This window comes from Lepisma saccharinum, chromosome 2 (genome assembly GCF_977018435.1).
Source record: "Lepisma saccharinum chromosome 2, izLepSacc3.1, whole genome shotgun sequence".
Lineage (NCBI taxonomy): Eukaryota > Metazoa > Arthropoda > Insecta > Zygentoma > Lepismatidae > Lepisma > Lepisma saccharinum.
In genome coordinates, this window is record NC_139230.1 from 143,824,681 (window position 1) to 143,838,249 (window position 13,569).

Here is a 13,569-nt window from a genome sequence, read left to right on the forward strand (position 1 = left end):
TTATGCTTAGGTAGACTAATCTGGCTGGACCTACAGTTTAAAGTGGGACCCGAACCACTGTGCAATGTGACTTCAACGGGATCAAACCCGGGAACCCTTGATTACAATGTCGCGGCGTTACCATTACGCCATTGTCAGGCCCATGTGACTTTTTCTTCACTCAGATATCAATCTATTCCTTGTAATGCTCCCCAGAAACTACATTATTGCAGGCTAACGCAGGGAGGTGCAGTCTGGCATTCGGAAAAGTTCGGAACCATTCGTAAACCTCCACGGTTGACGTCAGCCACGGGACATGTCAAAGACGAGCACCAGCAACGGCATAGGAAATCATACTTCTTCCGTGTTTTCGGAAATAAATTCGTTATAAAATCGAATGAATGTTCTGGCGTGTGTATATAAATAAATGTATATGTATAGAGCAGACTATATCTAGTAAACTGTGTAGCTGAAAGTTAACTATCAATAGAATTACATGTAATGAAAAGCGGGAAAGCCGGCTTCGGAGGTGGAGAAGAGAGGTTTGTTCAGAATTTTCTATTTGAGTGGTGTAAATTCGTGTTTATGGGGGTGAAAAGTTATACTTAGAGCCAAAATTACCACAAAGTTGTCCTTTTTAAAACATTGTGTGGGGTGTTAGGGCGAAGTTGTTGGATAAATCACTGGGGCCGAGATATTACAACTTCATGTTTATAATCCAAAAGTTACTTTTTTAGCACTTTCATCCTGCAGTGTTTGCAGTTTCTTTATTTGTTCTTCGGCACATTTTAATTTCTTTTTCAGAGTTTCCAACACACTATCTTGTTAGAGATTGGGTATATTTCCAGTACTCAAAGTCTCTGAATTATGTGCCATGCACATTCTTTTGCGAGGAGACTACTCTTCAAGTGTGTCCACTGCTCGCTTTCGAATCTGACGTTTATTGGCACGTAAACTCCGATCAATTATGCCATTTGGCTATTGAACACTACTACAATTTACCACACAACCACGCAAATTTAAACATGATACAGCGTTTCTATTAAGCTGCGGTCTACAGGTAATAATACTCAGCAGTTCTGCTTTTAAGTTCCGTAATTAATCGGCATACAGAAAATGTGATGAGCACACTGTCGCTGTTTTGGTGTTAACAGGATCTAATCTCTTCACTTTGAAACCCACATCTTGCACGTAATCGGATCCTTTAGGAACGAAAAATAGCTTACACCCAGGCACGTATCCAGGAATTCCTTTCGGAGAGGTGGGTGAACACCATTTTTTAAGGGGTATTTTATGTTTAAGGCCAGTGGTGGCAATTTGGTTCTAAAACTGGGGGGTTTGCAAGGAAAGTTTACTTTCTCTTGATAGACAAGGCTTAGCATTAAGAGGACATAGTGTGGAGGCAAGAAAATGGGGAGAAACTATCCCCTAAATCTAGAATACAGTTGGATCGCGAAACAATTAATGCACAGTGAAAACCCTTCCGTTCCCAACACATCTAATGTTTCGTCTCCCAATATGGTTAAATGCTTACTTATTTATCTCCAGTGATGTGCCCAAGGGAAGGTTGGTGGAGTCATAGCCCATTTGAACGTCAAAGACAGGAAAAGATGGCTAAATGACAACTGACCATTTTTTGAAATAAAGTCCCCAGAACTTTTTATGATTTCATATTGGAGACTGAAGTAAAGCGCCTTGTACACGATCAAATAAATCATGAACAAGTCCTTGAATTGAACACTTAAAAGGCAATGAAGTCAGAAACATCGCAATTTTTCTCATTTGATCCAAGGTCCGGTCAAAATATATCTATTTAGGAATGGTTCTAATTAACGCATATTTATCCTCATTATATTCTAGAATGTTCCGCAGATAAACGATTCATAGATATTGCCAGTAGTTCGACTAATCTTATTCAAGAACATTCCCTCTCGCGTCTTCCAGATATTAGAAATTACAACGAATCGCCCTACGTGTGGAGCTACCTTTGTTGTGCAGCTTCCAAATACTGACAAGTCTCTACATAGTGCTAAAGTTCACTGCGACGACACTGAAAGCTCAAGTAAAGTTTACGTGCAATATTATCAACAACAGGGTAATTCTCCGTCTTGCTTTCATAAGTATTTATCTCCTTAAATTATCGTCACATTATTCAAGAAGATAAAAACCTAATTTTATGTAGTGTAAACTGAAAAATTACCTGAGGGGACTCGAGCCACCTGATCCCCATCTTGATTGATTTATTTTATCTAACTTAAACCGAAAACTTTTGCTTAGATATGTGCCTGTCCTACTGTATTCCTTGCGTTGTTCGGGCACAAAGCAACAGCACAATTGCGCGGCATTTTCCTGAAATGTTATTGTTCTTGAAAAAATTCTCCACTATCACACAAGAGCTACAGAAAAAGAAAACACAAGGCACTTTCACACAAATGCAGATCCTATAACAAGCGGAAAGGTCTGTGACAGCGTCAGTTCTGTCCCGTGAGTGACGTCAGGGTTGGGAACGCCCACGACCGTCTTTTTTCAGCTTCGGGAGGGAAGACTGCGCTACTTTCTCAACTATATTATATACTTACTTTGGGCTAACGGAGCTCTGGCGTATAGATCCACTGTCAGTATAGCTATTCCTGTATGTAGTTCTGTGTTGTCTTGTACATATTTGGATCGAGTGGCGTTATACGGACTGAGCTTTTATCAAAATGGTATATGATTTTAATTTTTAGATATGTTATACAATGTTATTCGTAAGTTCAGAAGCCGTTATAGTAAAGAGATTTTAATCTAAATTTGGCAGTACAAATTGAGTGAAGGGTGCAAATAGCTTCAGTTCTGAAGCATCCACAATAATTTTAAAAATCAAATTAATCAAATGAGTAGAAGAATTATTAAGGGCGTAATGGACAATGTTGATAAACAAATGTGAAAATATATAACGTTCATAGTTACGTTACAAACTGACATAATTGCGCTTGAAGATTATAATTAAAATTGTTATAGGGTGGCCTGAAGAGTATTATTAGCCCTGGGACTCCAGGTGGGTCTGCTTCCAAGATTCATCATGTGCAGGACGTGGGCTCTCAAAATAACGTAACCAGTATTTTAGAATATATCGTCGTTTCATGACACAAAGAATGGGTCTAAAATCGCGTCTGAAAGTCGGGCATTACCGAAGGTGCATTTCGGACACAAGACACCAGCACTCAATCCTTTTTCTACGGAAAGTTATTATTTATTATTATCTTTTTTTTTACCATCCAAAGTGCAATGAAAATATGCTTGAGAATGGAACCTGAGTAACAGAGACCGCACTACCTAATCAACTTCCAAAATTGCAGAAAATTATTAGGCTCACACATTGTGAAAAGATCCGCATTTGCTGAGCTTTAAATTGTGTTATCATTGTGCATCGTTGATTTCAGCGTCAAAATTACGCTACGCTAGAATTAAATGCCTTTTCCTTACACGTGTGACAGTTCTGTAAAATAATACTTGTTTTCAAAATTCGAGAACTAGAGAAATGAGGACGATTATGCTGTATTCTATTTACACGTTTAATAAATTTTCACCAAGAATTTTCCTCTAGGTTCTTGCAGTTGATAATCAGTCGGTGAACTCAATCCAAGATTAAAATTCAAACGTACTCAACTTTTACAGTTTCACACAAGGTAGCAAACGCAAAACAAATTTTATCAATGGTAGAAGGTGGATCTCAACTCCGAAGATTCTGAGTTTGATTCCAGGATGGGGCATAGACATTCCTTGGAGTATTTTCTTTAAACAAATTCATCTAATCATTTATCTTGATCGTTGCGATAAACTTAGGTACAAAACTGACGTAAAATAACCAGAATACGTATTTTCATTACCGACTTCGTTTTGCAAAGGAATTATGTTACTCGCATGTAATCTTCAGTTCAAGATTGCTCAAAGTAATGTGCAGTAATTTGGCATCACCTTCCTTGATATTCTACGCCTATAATGAAAGAATACGGATAATGAAAGAACACGGACAAAAGTACAAATAAATAACGCCTGATTTGAAAAGTTTCTCATTAAAACCTAGTGATGCCCACTCAGGCAGAAGTAATTCGTGGTTTTCTTTAGCAATTTATGGCGAATATATAATTTGCTGACTTCAGCAAAAGCTTTCTTCCATTTTTGATTCTTTATTATTCAAATTTTCACCTAGTCAGGGTAATGTACTGTTCCAGATTCGAGCAATGGGTATGACAAGGGTGTGTCACTGTGTCTATCCCATCATCACTTTCATCTGTTAATCGTTCGTACTCATCTTCGCGAATAACCAAAGAAGTAGGAAAGGAAAGGAGACATCGAAATAGAAAGAAGGAAACAATGCGAAAAATGTGATTTCGTATGGTCAGCTTAAAAACATCCGATACATGTAATCATTGTACCTCGGTCATATTACAGACAATATAAAACCAACATTTTCACCTGCATTGAAAAAGGTGAATTCTTTGATTCTCAACATGAAATACAGGTGTCGCAATATACGATGTGATGATTATTAAACTATAGATCTACGCACTACTCCACACCACAGTATTTACTATAATGAATTCAACCGGTACAGTTACTACTGAATGAAATATTCATGTTTATATAGATATTTCGAATAGGCAAAATCAACTCTATTCAGACGACATAATGAAAACGGTGCCCAGTACAAAAACGCATTCAAAATTTAACAAAATGTTGTGGCTAATTATCACATGAAGGATCAGGGGTAAAACAATAAACGTCCAATTTTGGTGAAAATTGAGATTTTGATACCATTTTATTCTATGGGTGGTATACTACATCCCCACACGCCTACTTTGAGGAACATTTACTCATAACCTTCCATAGATCAGTATCGAAAGTAAACGTCCATATTGCATTACTGTAAAAAGATAAAGAGTGGACTTTGTTTTTCCTCTGTATTCTTCATACTTGTATTTGATTCACTAAATCTTTCTGTTAAATTTCGATATGAAGTTTACTTTTTACATTTTTATGTTTAAGAAGCCATTGTTTCTCTTATTACTTCAGGGTGCTTATTTTGTGTCCGATCAAGTATAAGTCATCTACACATTATTATTATTATTATTATCAATGGTCGTTAAGTTGAGTTGAGTTGGTGTTTTAAGTCCACTTTATGCACAGTAAGGCTAATCGGGACTGGACCTACAGTTTAAAGTGGGATCCGAACCACTTGTGCCTCCACCGGGTATCGAACCCGGGACCCCTTCATTACAAGGCGGCGACGCTACCACTGCGCCATCGGGGAGGCCTCCTTTATTAATGGTCGTATGAATAAAACTGAGCACTTGTACTATTGGAGTACGTACTCTGTTTTGTGTAAAAAAGGTTCAGTGCCTGCTCCAGTAGTGAGTATGTTTCCAAACTTGGATGTAATTAAATAAATATATGAAAAATACGATACACGCACCCACACACATATATATGCAAGTATGTATACACACTTCATATATATACATATATACACACTTCTCGACACTCTCGCGTATGTAAATATACCTATGAAAAGTTGATAGTTTGGAAATTTTATGAGGGAGAAATTTCAGCAAACGAAAGGGGAGCACATGCACACTTCTAGAGCACGTGCTCATGAACTACCTAATCATTTTTAGCAATGCAGTCCATTATATGTGCGGTTCAGTGCACAGAGGGCTTCTTTACCTTCGTGAATAGGAAGGTTGCATTTGTGATCTTCATCGGATTGGGTTGTATGAATAAAACTGAGCACCAACTCAAGACTTAAAACTTCTCACACAGGTTCAGTGAATATTGATTCCAATCGTGAACATGTGCTCACATTTAGTTATGAATGAAAAAAGTAGACGTTCTCAAAAATTGAGCAGGTACGAATATGCTCGTTTGTATGTACGTTGCAGTTCGTATAAAGGTCTACATATCAACGAGAAATCATTAGATTCATACGAAAATGGAGCACACTCTGTGCTCACTACAACCTATGACTTGATCAGAGCAGGGTCATTGTAGCATCTTCTCTCTTTGCCATAAATTGTTATTGTTGTTGAGTTGCTGTTTGAAGACCACTTTACGCACAGATAAACTAATCGGGACTGGACCTACGATTTAAAGAGGGATCTGAACCACTATGTGCCTCCATCTTAGCCATAAATTGCCAGAGATGCAATTTCAGGAAAGATCCACACAACTTGTCAATGCCCTGATGTGGAAATGAACCCGGAACCACAAGGTTAGACCGTGATCACACAGCTCCTGTGCAGGCCGCAGGAAGGGAAAAAATGTATCAATGAGCTTGTTGGTGCAGAAAAAAGAAAGTTACGCTCGTTGCACGTGTTCACTTATCCGCATCTCATTGACTACATCTGTTTACCTTTCATAAGAAACGCGTTTGGCTTCTTCAAGTAATCCACATCGGTCGAAACGAGGTATAAAAATAACAAATAAACCACTTCCTGATTGTCAATTTACATTAGGATGCAACTCAAGCAGACCAGGAGTGTTTATGCATGCATGGAGGCAGTCGGAACAGGACGGTTGGCCGTCGCTGCACGTGACGTGTAATCCAGTCCCTGTAATAGAGTCCCGTAAAAATTTTAGTTATGATTTGTCTAACCAATGGAACCTAGTAGAATACATGTAGAAGAGTCAGAAAAACTTGGGTAGACATCACCATATTCTGGACCGGGTGTTTTAGACGCCATTTTTCAAAATGGCCGGCAGCGACAATATTTTGCTTTTATTTCCGCTCCTGAAACAGTTAAAGTCATAATTTTGGTGTCTAAATATATGTTTTGAAGGGTGAGGAATCGAATAAAATGGTTCCTGAAGTTGTCTGATTGTTATTTATTTCAGAAAATCTTTTTTTCTTTAGATTTGTTTGTCCAGATCCAACAAAACTGCCAGTCAAATTAAGGATATCTCAGAGTAATCTTATTCAACGAAGTCGCTACGTACGAAAGGAATTACCATGTCAAAGGGTTCTACATTACAAGAGACCAGACAGCAAACCATGTTTTCATGAAAGTTTCAAAGTTAAGGAAGACCTGCTCTGTAATGAGAGCACTGAAAAGATACATGCTGAAACTATTTGCAATCACTTTAATTAAACACGGGATTCCTGAAGATACAACTGATGATCTAATTGTTCCAACATGGGCTGGATGTCGTGCTTTGGTATCAACAGCTACACCACCTCTCATGCAGGTGGAATTTCTTCCATTCATCCCCAGGCCAGTTACAGAACATGTTACAGTTTTCTTATCATTGAAAAGTTTGCAGAATGTTTGCTCACACTTAAAACAATCAGCCTTACCAGTATTTTCAGATGAGGGTGTATTCCATGTCATTGCTGATATTATGATGAGTAGCCCTTCTGAGTTTCCTGACATCATTCCAATGATTGGAAACTTCCATTGCGCAAAGATCGTCCGGCACATTTTTGAAAAATATCTGTGTGGCAATGGTGCAAAGGATGCACTTATTGAGTGCAAAGTGTTTGGTGTTACTGCAGAATCAGTAATGAATGGAATGGTGTTACTGCAGAATCAGTAATGAATGGAAGTCATTATGTCAGATCGCTCAAGGGCTTATTGATTCTTAAAGAAGCTATATTGAAGATGAAATGGTCAGCATTTTGGAAATGTAACCCCAAAGAAAAATATGCTATTACCATTCAACAAGCCCAGAAATTGAAAATAAGTATTTCAACTAAGAATGTGAAAACAAGCCCAACAGAGTTTAATGAACTTTTAGCAACCTTAGCAGTTTTGTACAATGACTTTCAGAAATTTTAAATGAATGTGCCACTAAGTTCGAAATGTGCCAATACTAGGATACATTCCTTTACCTTGTAAACTTGTTGAAATTTCTCATAGCGTCTCACAGAGATGGCGATTGGAATAGCCACCTTCAAGATATTCAGAACCTTCAACCTATATTCTGTGAATTTGACAGTATTAACTATTTAAGGAATGCATCATGGTATCTGGAGAAATGCGATGGTTAGAGGAACAGCATCCTGAAGTGTATCAGAAATTTCAAACATGCCATTTTGTAGTGAGGCAAACCAATCGATCATTTAGTGCTGTGTCACCGGTCATGAAATTGGAGCAAACTATCCAACGATCTCGAAAGAGCTCTAAAGGAATAATTAGACAAACAAAGCAACAAATGTGTGTCACTGAATGGGAGTTGGTATATCACGAGGTATTAGGAATAAGCAACTGTTTCCGAGAAATACTTGGTGCTGTTGATACCAGTTACAGTGAGGTAACTCTTCGTCATGAATTATCAGGAAACTTGAGTTCCAAGATGTTAATGTTTGTGAATGCAGTATTTGAATTTATGAACAGTAGAGGCAATCCATATGAAACATCCAGCCAGACCCAACTTCATAATTTTATCAGTAAACAATGTGTACCTAGAGAGGATGCTATCCGCCCGATGAAAGTGAAGAAGAGACTGATGAACTATTCAGAAGTGAACGTTTCATTAAGAAAACTACAAAACTTTCTTGTGTCATCACGAAGGTAAGACTCCCAACAATGATGGGTGAAACCGTAGTGCCTGCTCCGAAATCAAAGACAACACTTGCTTCCCAAAAGAATAATATTGCTGCAGCTGATAGAAGTATACACATAGCTAAAGCACGAGGAGAAACAATGAAAGATATTTTGAAATATGATCTGCTGCCAACTAATATGTTATTAGATGATAATGGCTACACAACCAAACCTGTAAAGTATCTACTGTTTCACATTTCACATTGGAGAAAAAACTAGATCCAACTGATTTACTGTTTTCAAGAACGTGAAGTCATGAATACTGCTGTCGTAGTTGATTTTATGTTACAAGTTCGCCAACTCAGAACTAAGTGTATGGGAACTTTTAAAAGTATATTTGATAAAGTCTGGACTAATGTATGAATGCAACTCAATACCACGGAACTAAAAGAGTGGATTTTGTATTTGACAGCTACATCGAGCAGTCACTAAACGAAGGTGAAAGAGAAAGACGGAGACCTGCTGATCCAATTGAAATGATGTCAATCGAATGGGATACTAATCCCTATACAGATGGACAGATTCTGGTATTCAAGTAAAAACAAACAGCTGCTTCAATTGTCCGCTGCTACCGGTTTTATTGAACATGCCAAAACGAGTAACTCCACTACAGTGATAAGTGGAACCATCACAGGAGACAATGATACCAGAGATGCCTTCATAGTTATGAACAAGGAACTTCGAATTTGCTCTGACCTTCAGACCTTTTGTAGAAGAAGCAGATTCCAGAATGATACTCCATATATTCCATGCTGTTCAGTCAGGCATAAAATGCCTCATAGTATAATCTAATGACACTGATGTAGTTGTTCTCGTCCTTCGATATATATTTGAATTATTCACGAAAGGATTGGAAGAAATGTGGATTAAAGTGGGAGTGGGTGACAAACTGCGTTATGTGCCTCTACACACGCTGGGGAGATAACTGGGAGCTACGCTTTGCATCACTTTAATTAAGGCACACATCGTTACAGGTAGTGATGTTACAAGCGAGATAGGAACAAAGCCATCTTCACTGAAAACATCACCAGAAACATTACTAATTGGATTTGCAGAAGAAAATACTCTGTCTGAAGAAGCACTTGATAAAGCAGAGGAATATCGTGTTCAAGTTAAACATCCATCCTCTAAGTATAAGACATTTGATAAGCTTCGTTATTCATTACACAAACAGAAGCACATATCTGAGCTACCACCCTCATCTTTCTCAATAAGAAATAGACATTTGAGAAGATGTTTTTTTTTGTTCTGCAGAAATGCTTAAAACTTTCACGAAGCTACTTTCCTGATGGAACCCTGCAACCAACCGATTATGGATGGTGAAAAGATGCAAATGGCGTACTAAAGCCTGATATCTGCCTTCATGAAATGCCTTCTGAGCTACTAATACAGTGTACTTGTAAAGCATGTGCTACTAGTAGATGTAAGTGCCGTATGAAATATTTACCATGCACTGAGTATTGCAAATGCGGCGAAGAATGTAAAAGATAGTGTAGGAGAAAAATAAGAAATTATCATATTATTATGCAGATTGTTGCAATAACTTGTAAAAAACATTTAAGTTCAGAGTTTTCATAATTATCAGGTGTGCTTCATTGGAATATAATTTTTTTGATGTGTGCTTTATTTTATTATATATATATTTTTCTGAAATAAATAACAACCAGACAACTTCAGGGACCATTTTATTCGATTCCTCACCCTTCAAAACATATATTTAGACACCAAAATTATGACTTTAACGGTTTCAGGAGCGGAAATAAAAGCAAAATATTGTCGCTGTCGGCCATTTTGGAAAATGGCGTCTAAAACACCCGGTCCAGAATATGGTGATGTCTACCCAAGTTTTTTTGACTCTCCTACATGTATTCTACTAGGATCCATTGGTTACACAAATCATAACTAAAATTTTTACGGGACTCTATTACAGGGACAGGAGTAGTGGGCTTCAGAAGCAGATCAACCGGCCACTTTGCATTGGAGCGGAAGCTGGGGAAGAAATGCCGAGACCTAAAACTTGAACTTGCACTCAAATGATGCAATGAATCTTACGTCACTCTCGTCAAAATGGTTAAAACTGTAAGTGATTTTTCAAATATCGTTTTGAAAACAATAATTTATACTTCAAATGGTGCACAACACAGCAAAATTTTAGGCCAACCCGAGCTGGTTTTTGAGTAGAAGGTTCGACACTCCTGCTAAGTCAGCAATTTTGTTACATTCTTGGAATTCTCAGTTATAAAAACAACAACAATAATAATAAATTCATCTCATGGAAATTTTTCAATCGCATCCTTCATTAATATAAAGAACCAGTTGGAGGTGATCCGAACCACTAAAATGTGTGGCCTGTCACCTGCAATCGAACCGAGAACTCTAAATTGCAAGTTATCTTCTCGAAAGTCGTTTGATCCATTTTTATCACTAATATATGTAGTTGATCGTTAAGACCTCAAGTTCAATACGATTTAAAATCCAATGTGACACAGAGATAAAATTTAACAATCCATTAAAAGACAAAAGTATAACTCAAAATAATCCTCGCTTACATGTGAGATCAGGATTTGACGTGGATGCTTTTTGAATTTCTGCTTGGAATAAATATTTACGTAACGTCAGATATTAAAACAAACTTGAAGCTGTTCAAGCCAGTTTTACAAGGCTCAACTATGTCTGACATCTATAGATCAAGGTTGAAGAATAGATTAAGAGCCGTGTACGTTGCTGGCATCTATCGATGAAGAAAGGAATCAATACCCACCAATTACCAAAGCTGCTATTTACATACTCGCTGGCATCAGTCAACACGAGTGCTGCCCTCTGGCCGTAAAACTGGGAGCGACTGTCAGCAATGTGAAACTATGGAGATTTTTCTTCACAAGAAAGGTGTTATTATGCAGCAACAGTGCAAATAAGGGTTGGTCATTATTATAACTGGTAAGGAGTGGGTTTGCAATTTACACGCGAATGCTTTGCGAATATAGCGAGGGATGCAGCTCATACAAAACATATGGATATGCCATAATTTTAAACTCATCCCACGTTCATAAAATGTTGCATAAATTCAATATAGTTGTATGGAATTTCGGTTTAAGTTACAAATTTCTATTCATACTCACCAATAAGGATATACAAACATATGAAGCTGTGAATGTTTTGATCAGGTGTTATGTTGTTCTATTTGAACCTAGTCACATGACTCAGTGATTCCCAACGCGGAATTACATGCACCAATAAATCTAGTTGAATTTCTCTGCAGTGTGGCAAGGGATAAATCACTTGTTTGGATTAAAACATGTGACATCAAGATTTTATTTTCCTCCATGCAAATATTATATTAAATATTAAGATCTAAAATCGCCACACGAAGACAGAGTGTAGCATTCTTTTATATAGGAATTACTTCCACAAGTTAATTGTTATAAAGGTTGACTTTCCAGATATCATTTGTATTTCTTCCTCTGGTGATTTTTCTTGTTCCCGTCGTGAACATTTTACCTGGCGAGTTGATGCGAGTGTTTCAGGTGGTTTATCACAGCGAACGTCTCGAGACAGGATATCCTGTGCTTGTACCGAGGGAACCTTGTCGCCAACCGGAGGAGCATTACCTTTTTCCAGCCTAAAAGGACGATGACTCCTTTTTTCCGAGTCGACGGGCTTCCAGAAACTTGGTACCACGTTAATTACCAGAAGGAGAGTTGGTTATCAAGGTATATTCTTTACTCGCGCTCGCTGAAGATGACCCAGCCCATTGGCGTGTTTAAGCTGGGCGTGGCCAACCTCAGTTCCGCACTATGACAGCGACACTAATGATTCTTCCACCACTAATATGCACGTGTCTTTGCGTGAGTACTCGCATTAGGCTCCCATGAAGATTTTTTTGTGTATATGAGTACGCGTGCTTTCGTTATTTCAAATAAAAATTGATGTTTCTTAATGGCATAGTCGTAGCGTCCAAAACTTACACATATTCTCGTAACACATAAACAGAAATAAGACTTCCATAAAATAAGAACAACTCTATATAGTATAACACTGTTATCAAGTTGAATTCTGAATTCCGTCTCGTGTTCTATTAAGAGAAATAGATGCAACCACACTAATCTACATATTTCTATAATCTACAAAAATATATTTCACTTAACGTAGTTACACATAAATGAAACATGTTGTTTAACTTACCGCTACTTACACATTAACCAGACATTCTACGTCTTGATGAAGGAATTTCTCGGGATATCGATAAGGTGAATTTTGGGAAGGTTTCAGAGCTTTCGAGAGTTAATATCACTCTCATCTTTAAGGATTAAACTTGTCTGGTCGAGATCCCACGTATGCTCTCATCATCACTCGTCAGGAAAGCTTCAAGGCGTATCTTACACATTATTTGTTCAAAATACCAATAAATATAGCTCACTTCACATTGTAACTTTAGACAGTGTTGGAAATTGTACGACGTTTTGAATGGGGGTGCTACAGTTAAGGCACATAAGATACATAAGATGCTAAATTCGAATACATAAAAAAGAAAACTGCTTCTCCAAGTCGTGGATATAATTCTTGCCATCTTATTTCCAGTTCTAATTTAACTGAAGTCATGTCTGATTCTACCCTATCTAGAAAAACATATTCACAGAAAAATAGGGCACAGTTTAAACGGAGAATACATTCCTGAACGATTTTAACTAATACATTCACGGAGGTCGTGTCCAACTTAGGTCATCCCCAGCCTCCGTGTTGCTTGAGAGACCACAAGATCAGCCCCAGCTACCGTACAATGTACAATAGTAGTGATCAAGTTGCTCTCAAGATGTTTCCAAATTTCCAAATGAATTCTACAGTCGTATTCTTAATGTCAATTTAAAAATCAAAATGAGGGAAACTTTAAACATACTGTAATGCAGTTAATATAGCATTGTGTTTATACTTTTCAAATAAATTAAATGAAGAGAGTGAGCCGAAAACACTGAACGGGTTACGTTGTGCAAATTGATGTAAATACATTACT

At 37.6% G+C, this 13,569-nt stretch overlaps 1 protein-coding gene across 1 annotated transcript in view; it reads right to left on the bottom strand.

Annotated features, from left to right (window-relative positions):
• LOC145983682 (uncharacterized) overlaps positions 1-13,569 on the bottom strand; it is a 179,012-nt gene that overhangs the window by 79,858 nt on the left and 85,585 nt on the right. The window lies entirely within an intron of this gene.